Raw genomic sequence first — 24140 nt, 5'->3', positions numbered from 1 at the left:
GCAGTGGTTCTTTTCCTGTGGGCAGTCTTCTTCACAGCTTTAGTCTTTTGCCGGGTTGCTCTTTTCCGGTTTGTCTGGTTTTTCTGGTTTCTCCTGCGGCAGTTTCTTGCTCCAAAACGGATCATTGCCCTGATTACACAGACACTGATATTAAACAATGACCAGATATATCAATAACAGATTTAGCAAGAAGAAAAATCAAAGTCTTACAGCTGGCGGTTTGTTGGTGGCCGTTTTTAGCACAGATGTGTTCCGGTTCATTCAGCATCTTATTCACAGCCTCTGTGATTTCTTCATCGGTGAGCTGGATGTTGGAATGTCGCAGTGGGTCATCAACACTGCCAGTATACTCGCACATCAAACCGGAGCGCTGACTAAGAGGCAGTATGCTCCATGATATCCAACAGCGAGTGAGATCAACCCATGTTAAACCGTTGGCCATAAAGGCTCTGAGCTTCGACAGTTGAGGAGCATATTTGCTTCTCTCCTGGGTAGTCAACCTTTGCGGAAAGGGGTGTGTATTGCTGAGCCGCTCCAGACGAAAGCCAGGCAAGGGATTCTCACCAGCAGGGGAGGTGTCTTTGCAATAGAACCATGTCTGATTCCACTCTTTGGGGTGGCTGTGCAGTTTGGCATGAGGGTATGTGACCTCTTTCCTTTTCTGAATCGCCACGCCACCCAACTCCGTATTGGAGCCGTCTGTAAACTCAGTACGGCGGTTTAGATGGAAAAGGTCTCTGAACAATTCCACTGTGGGCTCCTCTTAGAAGAACGCCTCACAGAGCACTTGGAAGTGACACATATTTGTGACAGAGTTGGGGCCAGTGTCTTGTGGATGGAGTTGGAAATCGGCTAAACAATCTCAGTAAAATTTAGAACCGGGCGGCTTAAAGCCCCGGGCTAAGTGATCTACGAAAACAACGACCTCTCCTTCTTGAGGTGTAGGAGGGCATTCTTTGCCGGGAGCCCTCCAATGGATGGTATCTTTGCTGCCTAAAGCGCCGATCAGGACTAAATCATCCAGTTGAGCCTTTGTGACGTGAGAAGGAACCCAATGGCACTCATATACTTGCTTGGCCATGATGAAATCTACAAGGTAGAAGATCCCGGTTCAAAAATGCATTGATCAAGGTACATTGGTATGTGCAATGTTAAACCGGAGACAGATCTATCTAAACCAGAGTTTTATGAAGCAACAACATCTGGCGGTTCAACAAGGGGACTAATGGTATATACCGGTTTGGCAATTTTTTCTACAAGGTTAAACCGCCTGATCTAAGCATTGAAACAGCTGAGGTTGCGGATGGATAAGTATGCAGAAACAGATTTCACAAGATTTCTCTACAGCGTTGGATCTGAAGCAAGTTCAGAAAATAAGAAAAATATCCAAAAGCTCAAAGCAGAACAGTATTGAATCAATGGGCAGAAATATATGCGAGATCTATGGTCTTGGGCATGAAACTAAAGGCGAATAGTAAAAGCTATCGCTACACAGAGCAGGGGTTCACAGATGCATCCGGGAGCTAGTATATGAACAGGAACAGGTGATGAACACTGCAAGAAAATGAAATCCTAGAACAGATCTGTGTTGAGAAGAGCAGAAGGCTTACCAGAGTTGAGGAAGACGCGGAAGGTTGTTGCGGTGCTCTGGTGCGTACAGGTTGATGCAGCGGCCAAGGTTGGTGCAGAAGTTAACGGCGGTGGCGGAGCTCCGAGGCTGGCGACGCGAGGAAGACGAAGAAGAAAGGCATGAAGGGGAGAAAAGAAATTACCCTTCGGTCCCAGTTATAAGGCAAAAGGACATGTGTCAGGCACGACAATCAAGGGGCCACAAAATGGAGTTGTCGCCTCGATTTCCGCAGATCTATTAAACAAGGAAGCCTAATGGATAGCTTTGTTATGACAGGTGACGTCACTCTGGTTTACAGCAATCAGAAAAGATGACATCATGGCGGTTTACCAATTTATGAGAAGATGTTGAAGATGAAGTTTTTGTTAAAGGATTGACATGAACCCGTTCAAATCAATCTGGGGCCTAATGTTGGGGATATTACTGCTGGGCGTAAACCGGCCTATCTGGGCCGGGTCAACTTCATCAGTAGTTCAAGAGTGCTAAAGCCCAAGAAGACGGATGAGGGCCTAAGGCCCGTAGTCGGTTTAAGACTTGTAGCTATAAACCGGTATTTGTATATAAACTTGTATTGTAAGTTAGGAATAAGGAGAGACCAACCCGGATACGAATATGGACCGGTGTTGGGACTTTGTGAACCGACGGGCGTCACCCGTGTATATAAGGGGATGACCCGGCGGCGGTTCAGGGACAACAGACAACAACTCGAGACTTAGGCGAAGCTTGTTTGCTCCCTAGTCATCGAAACCCCATCAATTCCATCACAACTAGACGTAGGCTTTTACCTTCATCGTGAGGGGCCGAACCTGGGTAAAACCTCGCGTCTCTCGTTCCGTTCAACCCCTCTCAAGCTACCACACAGATGTGTTGGCCTTGCGACTAAGTCCTGACACTAAGGACATCTGCCGTGACAATTCCACGACAGTATTGCAATCCGGTTTTTATTGGCCTACTCTCTTCAAGGATGCCTGTAAGTTTGTCCTATCTTGTGATGAATGTCAAAGAATTGGTAATATTAGTAGACGTCAAGAAATGTCTATGAATTATTCACTTGTTATTGAACCGTTTGATGTTTGGGGCTTTGATTATATGGGACCTTTTCCTGCCTCTAATGGATATACACATATTTTAGTTGTTGTTGATTACGTTACTAAGTGGGTAGAAGCTATTCCAACTAGTAGTGCTGATCATAACACTTCTATTAAAATGCTTAAAGAAGTTATTTTTCCGAGGTTTGGAGTCCCTAGATATTTAATGACTGATGGTGGTTCATATTTTATTCATGGTGCTTTCTGTAAAATGCTTGCTAAATATGACGTCAATCATAGAATTGCATCTCCATATCACCCACAGTCTAGTGGTCAAGTAGAATTGAGTAATAGAGAACTCAAATTAATTTTGCAAAAGACTATCAATAGGTCTAGAAAGAATTGGTCCAAGAAACTTGATGATGCATTGTGGGCCTATAGAACTGCATATAAAAATCCTATGGGTATGTCTCCGTATAAAATGGTATATGGAAAAGCATGTCACTTACCTCTCGAACTAGAACATAAGGCATATTGGTCTATTAAAGAGCTCAACTATGATTTCAAACTTGCCGGTGAAAAGAGGTTATTTGATATTAGCTCACTTGATGAATGGAGAACCCAAGCTTATGAAAATTCCAAATTGTTTAAAGAAAAGGTTAAAAGATGGCATGACAAAGGGATACAAAAGTGTGAGTTTAATGTAGGTGATTATGTATTGCTATACAACTCTCGTTTAAGATTTTTTGCAGGAAAACTTCTCTCTAAATGGGAAGGCCCCTATGTTATCGAGGAGGTCTATTGTTCCGATGCCATAAAAATCAACAACTTCGAAGGCACAAATCCGAAGGTGGTAAACGGTCAAAGAATCAAACATTATATCTCAGGTAATCCCATAAATGTTGAAACCAATATTATTGAAACTGTAACCCCGGAGGAATACATAAGGGACACTTTCCAGAACGTTTCAGACTCCGAAAAGGAATAGGTATGTGGTACGGTAAGTAAACCGACTCCAAAACAATTTTAAGGCAATATTTCTCCGTTTTGGAATATTTAGAAAAATAGAAAATTAAGTAGCAGTCCGGGAAGGACACGAGGGCCCCACGAGGGTGGAGGGCGCGCCCTACCCCCCTGGGCGCGCCCCCCTACCTCGTGTGCCTTCCGGACTCCGTTTTTTGCACGAAATGTATTTTGGTCGGTAAAAATTCACTATATATTCTCCCGAATGTTTTGACTCCCATATCACACAAATATCCTCTGTTCTTGTTTTGGGTTGTTCTCTGTCAGGGTTGTCAAGGCCAGGCATCATGTCGTCCCCCTCCTCCAACAACGGTGACAAAGATGCCTGGCTAATGAAGATAGAGCTGAAGAGGGAAGAACCCATGGAGATCAACAAGGATGAAGGGATCAAGAAGGCCACGGAGAACCAAGCTCCAGCAACAGAAGACATCCTTCAACTTGATCACAACCTTCTTACCCCAACTGAGATCGAAGCTTTCCAGATGATTGAGTTAACTCGTATTCAAAACAAGTATCTCACAAGTGAAAATATTTTGTTGAAGGAGCATATCTTTGCACTCAAGGGCATTATTCACAAGCTAGAGGACCTCTTACGCTTGATGTGCGACTATCCATCACCTCCATCTTCACTAACCAAGGAGATATAATAACATGGGTATGGGCACTCCCCTTGGCAACTGCCAAGCTTGGGGGAGGTGCCCCGGTATCGTATCACAATCACAACTCATATCTTTACCGTTTTCCTTAGTTCGATCCTATTAGTAGTATTTTGATCTAGTAGAATAAAGTTTATGGAATGATCTAGTTTTGAGTTTTGCCTTATGATCTCTCTATGTAATCGAGTCCGTGAGCTATATAATAAAGATTAGTGTTGAGTCAAGGGCTTGATTTTCTTGCTATGATCTTGGGTGAATAAAAGAAAAGAGAAAAAGAATAAGAAGAAACAAGAGATCATATTGATCTTATTGATAGTAATGACTTCACATAGAAAGAGTGTGACGATTAAAAGTTGTTGGGAGTTGGCAGACATAGCTTTGGTCATCGTTGCAATTAATAGGAAGTAATAAGGAAAGAGAGGTTTCACATATAAATATACTATTTTGACATCTTTTATGATTGGGAGCACTCATCAAAATATGACATGCTAAAGAGTTGATGTTGGAAAAGGAAGACAACGTAATGGGTTATGTTTTCTTATATCTGAGATAAAGTATGTTGTCATGGATCATCCAACATCTTGAGCTTGCCTTTCCCCCTCATGCTAGCCAAATTCTCAGCACCAAGTAGAGATACTAATTGTGCTTCCAAATACCCTTAAACCAGTTTTGCCATGAGAGTCCACCATATCTACCTATGGATTGAGTAAGATCCTTCAAGTAAGTTGTCATTGGTGCAAAGCAATAAAAACTGCTCTAAATATGTATGATTAGTGTGGGAGAAATAAGCTTTATACGATCTTGTGATGTGGAAGTAATAAAAGCGACGAGCTGCATAATAAAGGTTCATATCACAAGGGGCAATATAAAGTGGCATTCTTTCGCATTAAGATTTTGTGCATCCAACCATAAAAGCGCATTTTCATTATCTTCTACCTTATGCAAGTGTCAAGGTGATCTTCACCTCTCCCTTTTTCATTTTATCCTTTGGCAAACCCAGCATGTTGGAAAGAACCTGATATATATATCTAATTGGATGTAGGGGGGCATGAGTTATTATTGTTGACATTACCCTCGAGGTAAAAGGTTGTGGGGCGAAACTATAAGCCCCTATCTTTCTCTGTGTCTGATTTAAAACTCCGTAGCCACAAGTATTACATGAGTGTTAGCAATTATGAAGGACTAGATGATAGTTGAGTGTGTGGACTTGCTTTTTAGCTCTGACATAGACTCTTTCTGATGTTATGATAAATTGCAATTGCTTTAATGACTGAGGTTATAGTTTGTTGGTTCTCAATAAGGTTTCTGATTCATACTTTTGCATTGTGAATAGATCATCACTTGAGCATAAGTAATCATATGACAATATCTATATATGTTGCTATTATGAGAATAATCATGATGCGTTCATGTCCGTATTTTATTTTTATCGACGCCTCTACCTCTAAACATGGGGACATATTAATTGTTATCGTCTTTCGCTTGAGGACAAGCGAGGTCTAAGCTTGGGGGAGTTGACACGTCCATTTTGCATCATGCTTTTATATCGATATTTATTGCATTATGGGTTGTTATTTCACATTATGTCACAATACTTATGGATATTCTCTCTTATTTTATAAGGTTTACATGAGGAGGGAGAATGCCGGCAGCTGGAATTTTGGGCTGGAAAAGGAGCAAATATTAGAGACCTATTCTGCACAACTCCAAAAGTCCTGAAACTCCATGGAATACCTTATAATAAATAATGAAAAATCCTCGCCAAAGATGAAGACCAGGGGGCACACCCTATCCACGAGGGTGGGGGTGCCCCCCTAGGGCACGCCCCCTACCTCGTGGGCCCCCTGGTGGCTCTCCGATGACCATCTTCTGCTATATGAAGTCTTTCCTCGAGAAAAAAACCAGAAGCAACCTTTCGGGACAAAACTCCGCCCCCATGAGGCGAAACCTTGGCGGAACCAATCTAGGGCTCCGACAGAGCTGTTCTGCCGAGGAAACTTGTCTCCCGGAGGGGGAAATCATCGCCATCGTCATCACCAACGCTCCTCTCATCGGGAGAGGGCAATCTCCATCAACATCTTCATCAGCACCATCTCATCTCAAAACCCTAGTTCATCTCTTGTATCCAATTCTTGTCTCCAAGTCCGGGATTGGTGCTAGTAGGTTGCTAGTAGTGTTAATTACTCCTTGTAGTTGATGCTAGTTGGTTTAATTGGTGGAAGATCATATGTTCATATCCTTTATGCATATTATTACCCCTCTGATTATGAACATGAATATGCTTTGTGAGTAGTTACGTTTGTTACTGAGGACAAGGGAGAAGTCTTGCTATTAGTAGTCATGTGAATTTGGTATTCGTTCAATATTTTGATGAGATGTATGTTGTCTAGCCTCTAGTGGTGTTATGTGAACGTCGACTACATAACACTTCGCCTATATTTGGGCCTAGAGGAAGGCATTGGGAAGTAATAAGTAGATGATGGGTTGCTAGAGTGACAGAAGCTTAAATCCTAGTTTATGCGTTGCTTCGTAAGGGGCTGATTTGGATCCATATGTTTCATGCTATGGTTAGGTTTACCTTAATACTTTTGTTGTAGTTGCGGATGCTTGCAATAGAGGTTAATCATAAGTGGGATGCTTGTTCAAGTAAGAAGAGCACCCAAGAACCAGTCCACCCACATGTCAAATTATCAAGGTACCGAATGCAAATCATATGAACGTGATGAAAACTAGCTTGACGATATTCCCATGTGTCCTCGGGAGTGCTTTTCCTTATATAAGAGTTTGTCCAGGCTTGTCCTTTGCTACAAAAAGGATTGGGCCACCTTGCTGCACTTTATTTACTTTTGTTACTTGTTGCTCGTTACAAATTATCTTATCACAAAACTATCTGTTACCACTTATTTCAGTACTTGCAGAGAATACCTTGCTGAAAACCGCTTATCATTTCCTTCCGCTCCTCGTTGGGTTCGACACTCTTACTTACTGAAAGGACTACGATAGATCCCCTATACTTGTGGGTCATCAGGCATCTGTCCATTCTGCCACAAAATCGGCGAGCGCGGCTCCCTTGATGACCCTGGTAGTACTGAACTCCAGCTGGAATGCTTGTAACTCGAGGTTCCACTCAGCAACCCTTTCGGCTGAGTTAGGGCTCCTGAGCACCCTCTCCAATGGGTAGGCTGAGACGACCTTGATGGGGTGACCCTGGAAGTAGTGTCGCAGCTTGCGCGAGGCCACCAAGAGTGCGAGCAGGAGCTTTTGCGGCATGGGGTAGCGCGCCCTTGCATCCTGTAGTACGGTGCTGACGAAGTACACCGGGTGCTCGACGAGGGCTGGCACACTGTCGAGGCTTGGGTCCCGCGGAGATTGCGGCATATCCTAAGGTGGTGGGTTTCCTGAGACCTGGCCGTCCTCAGGAGCTTCTGCGATGCTGCCCTGTTGAGCTTGGTCTTCCGCCGCTGATGGCTTTGTCGCGCCTTTCTGACCCCGCGCTGCATCAGCTCTGGCTTGGCGCGGCACACCCTTGCCTTGGCGCTCCTCCCGAACTGCCACCAGTGCCGTGCTGGCGGAATACGGGGTGGCGGCAAGATAGAGCACCAGAGGCTCGAGAGGCCGCGGTGCCACCATCACTGGGGGGCTGGTGAGGTATTTCTTGAGGTCTTGGAAGGCCTGGTCGGCCTCCGGGGTCCACTCGAACGGCCCCTTCTTCTTCATGAGCTTAAAGAAGGGTAAGGTGCACTCGCCTAGCTTGGAGATGGAACGCCCTAACGCAGTCACCCACCCTGCTAGCTTTTGCATTTCCTTGAGGGTCTGCGGTGGGCTCATGTCTTCGATGGCCTTGATCTTCTCTGGGTTCGCCTCGATCCCTCTGTGGGATATGAGGAACCCCAGTAGCTTGCCGGAGGGGACGCCAAACACGCACTTCTCCGGGTTAAGCCTCAAGTTCACTTGGCGCAAGCTCTCGAAGGTCTCCCCCAGGCCTTGAGTCAATGTCCTTGCCTCACGAGATTTGACGACTATGTCATCAACGTAGGCCTCTGTGTTTCTCCTGAGCCGCCTCCCCAAGGAGATTTGCATCAACCATTGAAAAGTTGCGCCCGCATTGCGCAGCCCAAAGGGCATGAAGGTGTAGTGATGTCTACCACACAACCTTCTTCTTGTAGACGTTGTTGGGCCTCCAAGTGTAGAGGTTTGTAGGACAGTAGCAAATTTCCGTCAAGTGGATGACCTAAGGTTTATCAATCCGTAGGAGGCGTAGGATGAAGATGGTCTCTCTCAAGCAACCCTGCAACCAAATAACAAAGAGTCTCTTGTGTCCCCAACACACCCAATACAATGGTAAATTGTATAGGTGCACTATTTCGGCAAAGAGATGGTGATACAAGTGGTATATGGATAGTAGATAAAGGTTTTTGTAATCTGAAAATATAAAAACAGCAAGGTAACTAATGATAAAAGTGAGCGTAAACGGTATTGCAATGTGTTGAAACAAGGCCTAGGGTTCATACTTTCACTAGTGCAAGTTCCCTCAACAATAATAACATAATTGGATCACATAACTATCCCTCAACATGCAACAAAGAGTCACTCCAAAGTCACTAATAGCGGAGAACAAACGAGGAGATTATGGTAGGGTACGAAACCACCTCAAAGTTATTCTTTCCAATCAACCCGTTGGGCTATTCCTATAAGTGTCACAAACTGCCCTAGAGTCCGTACTAGAATAACACCTTAAGACACAAATCAACCAAAACCCTAATGTCACCTAGATACTCCAATGTCACCTCAAGTATCCATGGGTATGATTATACGATATGCATCACACAATCTCAGATTCATCTATTCAACCAACACATAGAACCTCAAAGAGTGCCCCAAAGTTTCTACCGGAGAATCACGACGAAAATGTGTGCCAACCCCTATGCATAGGTTCATGGGCGGAACCCGCAAGTTGATTACCAAAACATACATCAAGTGAATCACGTGGTATCCCATTGTGACGCCCCCGATTCAATCGTACACTAATCATACACGCAAATGTGTACGATCAAGATCAGAGACTCACGGGAAGATATCACAACACAACTCTACAAATAAAATAAGTCATACAAGCATCATATTACAAGCCAGGGGCCTCAAGAGCTCGATCATAGACGAGTCAGCGGAAGCAACAATATCTGAGTACAGACATAAGTTAAACAAGTTTGCCTTAAGAAGGCTAGGACAAACTGGGATACAGATCGAAAGAGGCGCAGGCCTCCTGCCTGGGATCCTCCTAAACTACTCCTGGTCGTCGTCAGCGGGCTGCACGTAGTAGTAGGCACCTCCTGAGTAGTAGTAGTAGTAGTAGTAGTAGTAGTAGTCGACGGTGGCGTCTGGCTCCTAGGCTCCAACGTCTGGTCGCAACAATCGAGTATAGAAAGGGGGGAAAGGGGGAGCAAAGCAACCATGAGTACTCATCCAAAGTACTCACAAGCAAGGAGCTACACTACATATGTATGCATTGGTATCAAAAGGAATAAGGGTATCATATGTGGACTGAACTGCAGGACGCCAGAATAAGAGGGGGATAGCTAGTCCTATCGAAGACTACGCTTCCGGTAACCTCCATCTTGCAGCAGAAGAAGAGAGTAGATGGTAAGTTCACCAAGTAGCCTCGTGTAGCATAATCCTAACCGAGGATCCTCCTCTCGTCGCCCTGTGGGAGAGCGATCACCGGTTGTATCTGGCACTTGGAAGGGTGTGTTTTATTAAGTATCCGGTTCTAGTTGTCATAAGGTCAAGGTACAACTCCGGGTCGTCCTTTTACTGAGGGACACGGCTATTCTAATAGATTAACTTCCCTGCAGGGGTGCACCACATAACCTAACACGTTCGATCCCATTTGGCCGGACACACTTTCCTGGGTCATGCCCGGCCTCGGAAGATCAACACGTCGCAGCCCTACCTAGGCACAACAGAGAGGTCAGCACGCCGGTCTAAATCCTATGGCGCAGGGGTCTGCGCCCATCGCCCATTGCACACCTGCACGTTGCGTACGCGGCCGGTGAGCAGACCTAGTCTCCCTTACACAAGAGTAGGTGTTCCAGTCCAACCCGGCACGCACCGCTCAGTCGCTGACGTCACGAAGGCTTCGGCTGATACCACGACGTCGAGTGCCCATAACTGTCCCCGCGTAGATGGTTAGTGCGTATAGGCCAGTAGCCAGACTCAGATCAAATACCAAGATCTCGTTAAACGTGTTATTTTGAAATAACCGCGAACGCCGACCAGGGCCAGGCCCACCTCTCTCCTAGGTGGTCTCAACCTGCCCTGTCGCTTCGCCACAAAGATCCACTCAGAGGGTCGTCGGGACAAACGTCCTTTCGGACCCAATCCGTGAATCACTCGCGGGTACTCCTACGAGCCGACCCATCTTTAGTCACCACAAGTATCATATATTATGTATATGTATATACCCGTGATCAACTCCCGAGTGATCACGGCTCGATAGTATAGCATGGCAGATGGACAAGAATGTATGGCCACTGATGATAAACTAGCATCCTATACTAAGCATTAGGATTGCAGGTAAAGGTAACAACAGTAGTAGCAAGGACAGGCTATGCATCAGGATAGGATTAACGGTAAGCAATACCGTGCTACACTACTCTAATGCAAGCAGTATAGAGAGTAGAGTAGGCGATATCTGGTGATCAAGGGGGGGGGCTTGCCTGGTTGCTCTGGCAAGAGAGAGGGGTCGTCAACACTGTAGTTGTACTGGGTAGCAGCGGCATCGGTCTCGGTGTCTAGCGAGAGAAGAGGGGGAAGAAACAATAAATATTAAGCAAATAGATGCATAGTGATGCATGACATGACAAGTATCGGTGCTAGGGGTGCCCTAACGCGGTACGAGGCAATACCGGTGAAGGGGGAAAACATCCGGGGAAGTATTCCCGGTGTTTCACATTTTCGGACAGATGAACCGGAGGGGGAAAGTTGCGTGTTTGCTATACTAGGGGTGTGTGACGGACGAACATATTGTGTATCCGGATTTGTCTCGTCATTCTGAGCAACTTTCATGTAGAACATATTTTCATCCGAGTTACGGATTAAAAGATATGATTTTCTAAAGATTTAAATCATTTTCTGATTTTAATTATTTATTTAAATCCAACATTATCCAAAACAGTGTTTGATGATGCAAGCATGACATCAGAGTGATGTCAGCAGGTCAACTGGTCGGTTGACCAGTCAAACCAGACAGGTGGGTCCAGTAGGACCCACATGTCATTGTCTGGGTCACTAACAGGGGGTTTAGTCTAACTAATTGGGTTAATTAGTGGGTGGGACCCAGTAGTCAGTGACTATTTAGTTAATTAAATTAATTAATGAAATAATTAGCATTTTATTTATTTACAAAATGTTTTAAATGACGCGGGCCCGCATGTCAGTGGCAGTAGCTGCCACATCAGCGCAGTTGACCTCGGTCAACATGGCCAGTTGGGGCCCCCAGGCCCACAGGCAGTGACCCAGGGGTGGGCCCCGGTGTGCCAGCTCAGTGGAGCCGCCGGAGTAGCTCCGGCGAGCTCGCACGCAGCGACCGAACGCCGGCGTGCGTCGGGATTCGCCTACGGGGCACCAAAACGAGTGCGGCCGGGCGCGTTGGAACGGTAAGACGACGACGCGTCGGTTGGAGGTGGTCTAGCGAGCTACGGTGGCCGGAGAAGGGCGCATCGAGCTCATCGCCGGCGAGGGGTTTCGGATGAGCAACGGCAACGGCGATGTGGCGCGCTACTGGGCAAACAGAAGAGCGGGGTGAAGCCTACGCGCGTGCGCGAGCACAATGGCACGCGCCCGTGATCATTTGGTCACGGGAGACTCGTCGGCGACGAGCTCCGCTGCGGCACGCTCAGGCGCTCATCGAGCTAGGGGCTAGCGGCCACGGATAAGCGCATGAGCGGGCGCGTTGCGTTCCTGGAAGCACCAGGAACACGATGCCGTGCTTAGGCGAGCACGACGGAGAGCATGGCCACGGTGGCGAGGCGATCCGCGGCGACGGGCTCACGGCAACGGCGACGACGTAGCTACGGTGCGCGAGGGGCTTAACGAGGAGGAATAGGAGGCGGGGGAGCTCACCGTGCGGCACGCAAGATGGCCCGTGGTGGTTTAGTAGCGGCAAGGGCGTCGCCGAAGTTGGTGAAGAGCGGCGACAAGGCTCGTCGGAGCCGAGGAGGAAGACGGCGGCGTCGCAGGCGTTGCGGTGGCTCCGAGCTCCAACGGGATGCACCAGTCGAAGCAGCGGACGGCGGCGGACCTTGGGGACACAGTGGGGCAGCAAGGCGGGCGCAGTGGCCGTGGCTAGGCCGGAGCCATGGCGGCGGTGGCGTTCGGCGGTGATGGGGAAGGGGAAGCAGCGCAGTGGATCTGAGAGGGGGGAGCGCACGCACCAAGAGAGGGAGCGGGGCGGAAGTGGGTGGCGGGTTCGAGGAGGCGGGGCGTGGCAGCCTTTTCTCCTCCTGGCGTCGGTGCCGGCGAGGCGGTTAGGCGGGGCGCGCCCCTGTTCCGAACCGGGTCGGGGGAACAGGGGAAGGGGACGAGGCAGGGGAGCCGCGCCGTTTGTGGCCAGCTGGACCAGGTGGGCCGGTCTGGCCTGTGAGCTAGGCAGCCTAGTCCATGGGGGGCTTTCATTCTTTCTTTCTTTTTCTGTTTTGTATTTTCTTTTATTTATTTCTTTTTCCCTTTCTGTTTTATTTAATTTAGGGCATTTAGGTAATTTATACAATTGTGACTTCTACACCATAATTACATATGCCTTTTTTGGCACTGTCCGAACATTTTTGTTTCAACTTTTAAAAACTTTTGTTGTTTGCCATTTTTTTAGAATTGATTTTTGAATCGGTTAACTAACGGAAGTTTTGCAACAGTAATCAAAGATGACTTGGCATCATTAAGAGAGTTTTACTGTAGCCTAATTATCCGGGCGTTACAAATCTCCTCCACTACAAGAAATCTTGTCCCGAGATTTAGGAGGTAGAAGGAAATAGTGCGGGATATTCATCGCGAAGATGATCCTCGCATTCCCAGGTAGCTTCGTCTTCAGAGTGATTCGACCACTGGACTTTGAGGAACTTGATGGCCTTCTGACGTGTGCGGCGTTCAACTTGATCGAGAATGCGGACCGGGTGCTCTTTATAGGAGAGGTCCTATTGCAATTCGAGCACTTCATGGTCCACTGCTCAGATTGGATCCTTGAAGCAACGGCGGAGTTGTGACACGTGGAACACATCGTGAACCTGGGAAAGGTTCGGCGGAAGCTCCAGCTGATATGCCACTTTTCCACGCCTTTCAAGAATAGTGAAGGGACCAATATAGCGAGGAGCTAGCTTGCCCTTGATCCTGAAGCGATGAGCACCCTTCATTGGTGTAACTGGAAGATAAGCCTTTTCGACAGGTTGATAGACCATGTCTTTGTGATGACGGTCATACTGACTCTTCTGACGTGACTGAGCAGTCTTGAGATTCTCGCGAATAATGCGAACTTGTTCTTTGGCCTGTTGGATAATATCCGGACCGAAGAGTGGACGTTCCCCAGTTTCTGACCAGTTCAGAGGGGTTCGACACTTTCATCCATATAGCACTTCGAAGGGGGACATCTTCAGACTAGCTTGATAGCTAATATTATAAGAGAACTCGGCATATGGAAGAGATTCCTCCCATTTCTTGTCGAATGAAATTACACAAGCTCGAAGCATGTCTTCGAGAACTTGGTTGACACATTCAACCTGTCCTTGCGACTGAGGATGAAACGCCGTACTGAACGACAGATGAGTTCCCATAGCTTCTTGGAAACTTGCCCAAAATCTTGAAGTGAATAAACTGCCACAGTCTGAACTGATAACCAGTGGAATACCGTGAAGTGAAACAATTCTGGCCATGTAGAGAGTATCAAGCTGACTAGCAGTGATTGTCTCTTTAACCGCCAGAAAATGTGCAACTTTAGAAAGCCGATCAATGACGACAAGAATAGCATCATTTCCTTTCTGCGATTTGGGAAATCCAGTGACGAAGTCCATTTCAACATGGTCCCATTTCCATTCAGGAATAGAGATAGGTTGCAGAGTTCCAGCAGGCCTTTGATGCTCTGCTTTCATACGGCGACAAACGTCACACTCAACAACATAACAAGCAATATCCTGCTTCATATTAGACCACCAGAATCTTTGACGGATGTCTTGGTACATCTTTGTACTACTAGGATGAATAGACAAAGGCGTGTCATGAGCTTCTTTCATAACCTCTTTAGTCTGATCCAGGTTTTTCCTCGAACGTGGTACCACTAGGCGGCCTTTGAAGTACAAGGCACCATCATCGATGATAGAGAAGAAGGAGGGCTTTCCTTCTACTAGATGACGTTTAATCTTATGGACTTCAGAGTCATAACCTTGAATAGTCTTTATACCAGCTACGAGATCTGGTATGACAGCCAGGGTATTTAGAGAACCCTTAGTAACAACACGAAGATTCATCTTCTGAAACTCTGGGGGAGGGGGAGCGAGTGCACCAAGAGGAACAATATGAAGGTTCAGCTTTCTAAACTCTTCGACAAGCGAGGGCTGAACTTTGTGAACCTGGAGGTGATTGCAGTAAGACTTGCGGCTCAAGGCATCAGCCATTACATTAGCCTTGCCGGGGGTATAGGATATACCCACGTCAAAGTCTGCAATAGTCTCCATCCATCTCTGCTGACGGAGGTTCAGATCTGGCTGAGTAAACAGATACTTTAGACTTTGGTGGTCGGTGAAGATTTCACAACGATTACCGAGAAGGTAATGTCGCCACAGCTTTAGTGCATGAATGACAGCAGCAAGCTCAAGGTCGTGAACTGGGTAGTTTTCTTCGTGAGGGCGCAGTTGATGAGAGGCATAAGCAATCACTCTACGCTCTTGCATTAGGACACAGCCTAATCCTTGACGGGAAGCGTCGAAGTAAATGACGAAGCCCTTCTTATGATCAGGTGGAGCAAGCACTGTTGCAGAAGTCAACTTGTCTTTGAGCGCCTGGAAACTTTCCTAACACTTGTCTGTCCATTCGAACTTGACACCCTTATGCAATAGATTAGTCAGAGGCCTGGCAATCTTGGAGAAGTTCTCGATGAATCGACGACAATAGCTGGCGAGACTGAGAAAACTTCGGACTTGCTTGACATTCTTCGGAGGAGTCCGATCGAGAATAGCCTGAACTCGTTCAGGGTTGACGGCAATACCATCCTTGGAGATGACATGCCCAAGATAGGTTACTTCGGGGAGCCAGAATTCACACTTGGAATACTTAGCATACAGTTGATGCTCTCAAACCTTTTCCAGCACAAGACGAAGATGTTCAGCATGTTCTTCCTTGTTCTTGGAAAATACAAGGATATCGTCCAAATAAACCATGACGGACTTGTCGAGGTAATCCATGAATATATAGTTCATCAGACGAGAGAAGGTGGCTGGAGCATTCGTTAAACCGAATGACATGACTGTGTACTCGTAAGACCCATATCGAGTCACGAAGGCGGTCTTTGGGATATCCTCTTCACGAACACGGATCTGGTGGTAACCCAACCTCAAATCGAGTTTGGAGAACACTGATGAGCCAGCTAGTTGATCATAAAGATCATTGATCCAAGGAAGAGGATATTTATTCTGAATGGTAGCTTGGTTTATAGGACGGTAGTCTTGGACTAATCGGTTTGTCCCATCCTTCTTCTTAACAAAGAGAGAAGGTGCTCCCCAAGGAGAGAAACTTGGGCGAATGAAACTTTTGATAAGAGATTTGTCGATTTCGTCCTTAAGCTCAATGAGTTCATGCGGCGGCATCTTGTAGGGTCGTTTAGCTATAGGGGTGGTGCCGGGTTTCAAGTCGATGATGAATTCGACAGCTCTAGCAGGGGGAATCCGAAGTTCTTCTGGGAAGACGTCTTGGAATTCACGAACGACGGGAATGTTTTCAATGCCCTCGAGTGGTGCAGCGTTCAACGCATTCAAGGCATAAAGCCATGCCTCGGCATTCTGAACTAGATGAGCTTGGTAAGCTATTATTTCATCAGAAGGGTGTAGCAGATGGACGACCTTAGTGGCGCAAACTAGAGAAGCAATATGCGCTTTCAACCAATCCATTCCCAGAATGAGGTCGATGTTAGACGACTTCAGGATAATGGGAGAGGCATAGAATTCTAGCCCTTCGATTTCCACGGGGACGTCGATGCCAACCAGTGAGGTTTGACATTGTCCCACGGGGGTTTTTATCAATATCGAAGTGTTCATCTCCTCACATTTAACGTCATGCTTGTATGCAAAATCTTCTGACATGAATGAATGTGATGCTCCTGAATCGAATAAAATAGATGCAGGTACTGAATTTACGAGGAGTGTACCCATCACAGTAGCAGGCTGATCTTGAGCTTCATTAAGATCAACGTGGTTGGCATGAACACGACCATAAGACCTGGCACTGTTGCTGCGAGGTTGGTTGTTTCCCTGGCCAGCTGCAGGGAGGGCCAGTTGATTCTGGTTCTGGTTGCATTCCCTAGCATGGTGTCCTGGTTGACCACACCTGAAGCACAGACCATTGTTGGGAGTGGGAAAAGGAGCTTGTGGTGGTGGAGCTGGAAGTCTTGGCTGCCTAGTTGGTGGAGCAGGCAGACGAGGTGCAGCATAGGACTGCCTTGGGGCAGGTGCAGTTGGCTGGTACATGCTGTTGGGAATCCATATCTTACGCTTCTGCAAGGACGGGCCCGAAGATGAGCCCGTGTCACAGTTGCGCCTGTGAGAGCTCTGGTATTCCTGCAGACCAGTTTCGACATTGATGTCCTTGTTCACCAGGGTGGCGAAATCAGCAAAGTCATGCACTAGAAGTGCGAGCTTGATGTCAGCTTGAAGGCCATCACGGAACTTCTCCTGTCTGCGTGCATCAGTTGCAATGTCCTCGTCAGCATAGCGGGACAAGTCCAGAAACTCCTGCTGATAAGCTTGCACAGTTTTGTTGCCTTGGGTGAGGTTGCGGAACTCACGCTTCTTCCGGTCCATGACTCCCTGAGGAATGAAGCAAGCACGGAAGGCAGCTTGGAAGTCTGGCCAGGTGATGATTGTTCCAGCTGGCAGAGTACGCCTGTGGCTGTCCCACCATTGAGTTGCAGGTCCTTTCAGGAAGAAAGAAGCAAAGGTGACGTAGTTGGCAGGGGCTACATCGGCAGACTCCATATCATAGGTGATTTCACGGAGCCAGTCATCAGCATCCAGAGGCTGAGTTGAGCTGCGATACACGGTTGGGTTGAGGCGCATGAAATCCTGCAGAGTCACTTGGGTTGGCTGCTAGTTCATATTGGGGCGAGGAAACTGAGCCATAATATTCTCCATGAACTAACGATTCAGCTCAAACTGTTGCATCATCCCAGCCATGTACTCAGGCGGTGGTGGGGCGTTGCCACCACGACCATGACCACCTGGTCTAACCATCCTGCTAATATATAATAGGGGTATCTCAGCATTGAGAAATTTGCAAAGACAAGAATCATTCATGATGAAACATGCACAACGAAAGCAGCACGATAGATACTACATATTAGTCGGCATATCTTACAAAAGAGATCATGCATAGAGTTCGGTACACAGAGTTCAGTACCTAGACTAAGACATCATAGGCGGCATGCAGGCTCGCGGCGAATGCATCTAACACTAACAAGCAAGTCTACATCAGTCCCATGCGGTACTGCGGAGGTAGGTGTAGCCCGACAGCTGGTAGTGACGCGAAGGGAAGACCTCCACGCGAGTAGCCTGGGTCCGCAGATACTCTGGTGCGGAACCCGATGCGTAGGTGGCAGGAGAGGACCAAGTGCGGGAGAGTAGCCTCCCACATCTGGCCAGCCGACACCCTGGGGCATCATGGTCCTGGCAGGGTAGATCGCAGAACGCGACAGATCACCAGATCGGACAGAGGGGTGCAACAGCGTCAGAGCACAATACAGGTGCTGACGGGTGGTGTACAACTCGTGGTGAAGAGCTCGGTTAGCTCTATCCAGCCCATCAGCATGCAGAACCAGGTTCTGATGGTAGAAGGGCTCTCGGGTGACAGTGGAGTAGGCCGCAGTGTAGTATCCCTCCGCACCAACATCGGGTGCGATAGCGATGTGCCTGAAGGGGGAGGTGTCCAACTCCTGATACTCTCCACGAAGATGTGTCAGGGCAGCATAAGCAGCATCGTGGACCGCCATATTGGTAGTCACTCCAACACCATGAGCAGTGTGCAGCACGGTAGTGGAGTCATACTCCCGAGAGTAGAGGTGGACGATGGCACGGTACTGCTCCTGGTTGAAGTCCTGATACTCCTCATAGACGGTGTACTCAAGGTGCCAGCGATAACTCAGATAGGTCATCATCTCAACCAACACAGCAGGTGACCCTGAGGCACCAATGGCCGTCGTGTGGCGCACGACCTGTCTCGTGGATTCCATCTAAAAACAAAGATGTTTCAAAGGAGTCAACTGATAGTGTGGATAATGTTCAATATACTACTCTAATGAATAGCTAGGGCTTATCCAATTTTGGGGTGAACATGGTCACGGGATCCTAATGTTAGAGTTAGTAAAATCGTTTAAACCGAGTAGGAGAGAGTTCAGACTCCCAGAGTAAGGATCGAGGAGTAAAAGATCCTAATACCACCCAGATGGCGAGGTGAGCCCGTAAGGCACACAGCCATGTTAGTAAAAGTTTTTGTAATGTCTAGACTCGACTTCGGCCAAGGAGTGTGGAAGGGGGATTCCTACAGGAGTCGGCTCTGATACCAACTTGTGACGCCCCCGATTCAATCATACACTAATCATACACGCAAATGTGTACGATCAAGATCAGGGACTCACGGGAAGATATCACAACACAACTCTACAAATAAAATAAGTCATACAAGCATCATATTACAAGCCAGGGGCCTCGAGGGCTCGAATACAAGAGCTCGATCATAGATGAGTCAGCGGAAACAACAATATCTGAGTACAGACATAAGTTAAACAAGTTTGCCTTAAGAAGGCTAGCACAAACTGGGATACAGATCGAAAGAGGCGCAGGCCTCCTGCCTGGGATCCTCCTAAACTACTCCTGGTCGTTGTCAGCGGGCTGCACGTAGTAGTAGGCACCTCCTGAGTAGTAGTAGTAGTAGTAGTAGTAGTAGTAGTAGTAGTAGTAGTAGTAGTAGTAGTAGTAGTAGTAGTAGTAGTAGTAGTAGTAGTAGTAGTAGTAGTAGTAGTAGTAGTAGTAGTCGATGGTGGCGTCTGGCTCCTGGGCTCCAATGTCTGGTCGCAACAATCGAGTATAGAAAGGGGGAAAAGGGGGAGCAAAGCAACCGTGAGTACTCATCCAAAGTACTCGCAAGCAAGGAGCTACACTACATATGTATGCATTGGTATCAAAAGGAATAAGGGTATCATATGTGGACTGAACTGCAGGACGTTGGAATAAGAGGGGGATAGCTAGTCCTATCGAAGACTATGCTTCTGGTAGCCTCCATCTTGCAGCAGGAGAAGAGAGTAGATGGTAAGTTCACCAAGTAGCCTCGTGTAGCATAATCCTAACCAATGATCCTCCCCTCGTCGCCCTGTGGGAGAGCGATCACCGGTTGTATCTGGCACTTGGATGGGTGTGTTTATTAAGTATCCGGTTCTAGTTGTCATAAGGTCAAGGTACAACTCCGGGTCGTCCTTTTACCAAGGGACACGGCTATTCGAATAGATTAACTTCCCTACAGGGGTGCACCACATAACCCAACACGCTCGATCCCATTTGGCCGGACACACTTTCCTGGGTCATGCCCGGCCTCGGAAGATCAACACGTCGCAGCCCTACCTAGGCACAACAGAGAGGTCGGCACGCCGGTCTAAATCCTATGGCGCAGGGGTCTGGGCCCATCGCCCATTGCACACCTGCATGTTGCGTACGCGGCCGGTGAGCAGACCTAGTGAGGGAGTCCTGGATTAGGGGTGTTCGGATAGCCAGACTATACCTTCAGCCGGACTCCTGGACTATGAAGATACAAGATTGAAGACTTCGTCTCATGTCTGGAGGGGACTTTCCTTGGCGTGGAAGGCAAGCTTGGCGATACGGATATGAAGATCTCCTACCATTGTAACCGACTCTATGTAACCCTAACCCTATCTGGTGTCTATATAAACCGGAGGGTTTTAGTCCGTAGAACAACATACACATCAACAATCATACCATAGGCTAGGTTCTAGGGTTTAGCCTCCTCGATCTTGTGGTAGATCTACTCTTGTACTACCCATATCATCAATATTAATCAAGCAGGACGTAAGGTTTTACCTCCATCGAGAGGGCCCAAACCTGGGTAAAACTTCGTGTCCCTTGTCTCCTGTTACCATCCAGCCTAGACGCACAGTTCGGGACCCCCTACCCGAGATCCGCCGGTTTTGACACCGGCATTGGTGCTTTCATTGAGAGTTCCTCTATGTCGTCGCCATCAGGAAGGATGCCTCGCCCCGTCTTTAAAGACGGCACCGTTGCTAAGGGAGCTTTGGCTGTCGGCCAAACCCTCCGGCTAGGTCGTTTTCTTATGACCGCCTGTTTGGCTTCTGCGCCGACGATGACCTCTCGAGCCATCGAAAACAATCTTCATGTCAGCTTGGAACTCGCCGAGCAGTTAGATCCAATGGAGCTTTCCTCCATAAATGAGCTCTTGTATCGCTTCGCCGCCATGGGAGTCGCTACGGATTACGACGAGATTGGGCTAAAACTGATCTGAGAGAGATTAACTCTCCCCAAGTCACCCATCACGTTGCCATGGTAGAGGGATAGTGCGGTGACCCTTCATCTATCTTAAGGACTCGCTATGTCCGGATTCACGATCCCTCCAAGCCGGATACCCGCGGAGGGGAGGATATCACTCAAAACCTGATCTTAGAGTCAGGCGACGGGCTGGATTCATTAGACAACATCCAGGAATCCAAATTTTCGAGTTCAGAAATTCCTCGGCCTCTGAGCCTTAGATGGGGTGAGGCTTCGGATTTAATTCCACCCACCCACCCCAACATAAGTTATCTATCCAAAATCAGGCAAGAACCCGATTAAACAGTACATCATTACTGGGCCAGATTCCTCCTGGTTAAGAACAGGCTAAGGGACTGCCGCGAGGAAGACACAATCTCAATCTTCTGCAATAATTGCACGAACAAGGGAATACTCAATGCCATAAGTCGTTGTGATATTACACGCTTCGCTGACTTGGCGTCCATCGTACGAAAGTACTGTGCGATGGAAAGCGCCTGGAAAACCGAAATAAAATTTTGGGACAATCCGGCCCTGAATACAAACCCAGTCCGAAATAAAAGGGTGCATCATCACCAGTCACCCGGGTCAAGCACTAAAAAGCAAAAATCCTCTACAGGGCATGGAACCATACTGGAAGGATGGCTTAATGGACCCTGTAAAATTCACAGTACAGAGGACGCCACACCAACTCACAGCCTCAGAGCATGTTGGATACTCCGGCAGGTGGCCAAAATTGGCGAAAATCTCCTAATTCCGGAGGCCACAGAAAGCCACCCCAGAGAGACCAATACGGTATTAACAGTCTTCGAGACTTTCGCATCAAATAATATGCGAAAAAGGACACTCCGCAGCCTTGCCGAAGTCTACCAAATAGCAACAATAAACCCATGGAGTGACACAGCTATTACCTTTAACGCCAGTGATGAACCTAAATTCCGAACAACCTGAGCACCAGCCGCATTGGTCCTCAGTCCAATAGTGGACGGCTTTCGTCTTACCAAGGTACTCATGGACGGCGGCAGCGGATTGAACCTCATTTATGAGGAGACCCTTCAAAAAACGGAAATAGACTGGAACCGCATTGAGCGAAGCAGCACAACCTTTAGAGGAATAATCCCCAGTCGGGAAGCGCGCTGTACAGGAAAAATCACACTAGATGTGGTGTTCGGCACGCCGGATAATTACAGGTCCGAAGAGGTCACGTTCCAGGTGGCTCCGTTCAGTAGCGGTTATCATGCTCTGCTAGGGCGGGAAGCGTTTACAATATTCCAAGCAATACCCCATTACGGGTACATGAAGCTCAAGATGCCCGGGCCTAACGGGATCATCACTCTCGCTAGTGATCCGGACATAGCATTCCGCGCCGAAAACAAGACAGCCGCACTGGCCCTCGAGGCACTATCTGAAGCCCTAGCGGTTGAGGAGCTAACTGTGCTGCGCTCTACAGTGAATAGGGACGATGTGGTACTCGACAAACAATCCAAGTCCACCTCCTTTAAACCGGCGGACGAAATAGTCAAATTCCAAGTCCATCCAACGGACCCCAATAAAACAGCTTCCATCGGGGCACAGTTAAACCCTGATGTCGACGCCGCATTGCGAGAGTTCCTATGAGAGAACTGGGACATTTTCGCCTGGCACCCTTCAGACATGCCAGGAATCCCATGCAGGCTGGCCGAGCACAGCTTAAATATCCAAACAGGATTCAAACCTGTCAAACAGGCTCTTCGGCGCTTTTCCGAACCTAAGAGACAGGCCATGGGAGAGGAGCTAGCAAAGCTATTGGAGGCCGGATTCATCAGAGATATAAAACATCTGGACTGGCTAGCAAACCTGGTGATGGTACCAAAGAAGGACAAATCCTGGCACATGTGTGTTGATTTTAAAGACCTTAACAAGGCTTGCCCAAAGGATCCCTTCCCCCTCCCCCGCATCGATCAAATTATCGATGCTACCGCAAGACACGATTCGTTGTGTTTCCTTGACGCATATTCTGGCTACCATCAAATCAAGATGGCAGAACTAGACCAAGCCGCAACGGCATTTATCACACCATACGGGCCATTCTGCTTCAACACGATGCCCTTCGGGCTCAAAAACGCTGGCGCAACATATCAGTGCATGATTCAGACATGTCTGGCAAGCCAGATCGGCAAAACAGTGGAGGCATATGTAGATGATGTGGTCGTCAAAACAAGACATGTTGAATCTCTAGTAGACGACTTGAGGCTCACATTTGATAACCTCCGAACATACGACATCAAGCTCAACCCGAAAAAATGCGTTTTCAGGGTTCCAGCCGGAAAGCTCTTGGGCTTCATTGTATCCGGTAGAGGAATTAATGCAAATCCAGCCAAGATCCGAGCTCTGTCGCAACTGGATATCCCAAAGGACCTCAAACAAATACAAAAGTTAACCGGATGTGTGGCGGCTCTAAGCCGCTTTATCTCCCGCTTGGGAGAAAAGGCCCTACCCCTTTACCGCCTCCTTCGATGCACCGAACACTTCAAATGGACGGATGTAGCCACAGCCGGACTCGACAGAATAAAAGCCATACTAGCAACAAACCCAGTCCTGGCCGCGCCAAACATTGGCGAACCAATGCTATTATACATTGCAGCAACACATCAGGTTGTAGGCGAAGTGCTCGTCGTCGAACGAGAAGCGGACGGACACAAATTCTCCCTTCAAAAGCCGGTCTATTATGTGTCCACTGTCCTCACTCCCTGCAAATCACGGTACCCGCATTATCAAAAGATTGCGTACGCGGTATTCATGGCATCCCGGAAGCTACGACACTACTTTCAAGAGTGTTCAATAACAGTAGCCTCGGAAGTACCACTTAACGATATTATAAACAACCGTGACGCAACTGGCCGGATTGCAAAATGGGCCATCGAGCTCCTCCCGTTCGACATAACTTATAAGCCACGACGGGCCATCAAGTCACAAGTCTTGGCCGACTTCGTCGCAGAATGGACGGAGGTCGAACTCCCTAAAG

The sequence above is a fragment of the Triticum aestivum genome, chromosome 6A, assembly GCF_018294505.1.
Source record: "Triticum aestivum cultivar Chinese Spring chromosome 6A, IWGSC CS RefSeq v2.1, whole genome shotgun sequence".
Classification (NCBI taxonomy): domain Eukaryota; kingdom Viridiplantae; phylum Streptophyta; class Magnoliopsida; order Poales; family Poaceae; genus Triticum; species Triticum aestivum.
This window is presented reverse-complemented; position numbering follows the sequence as displayed.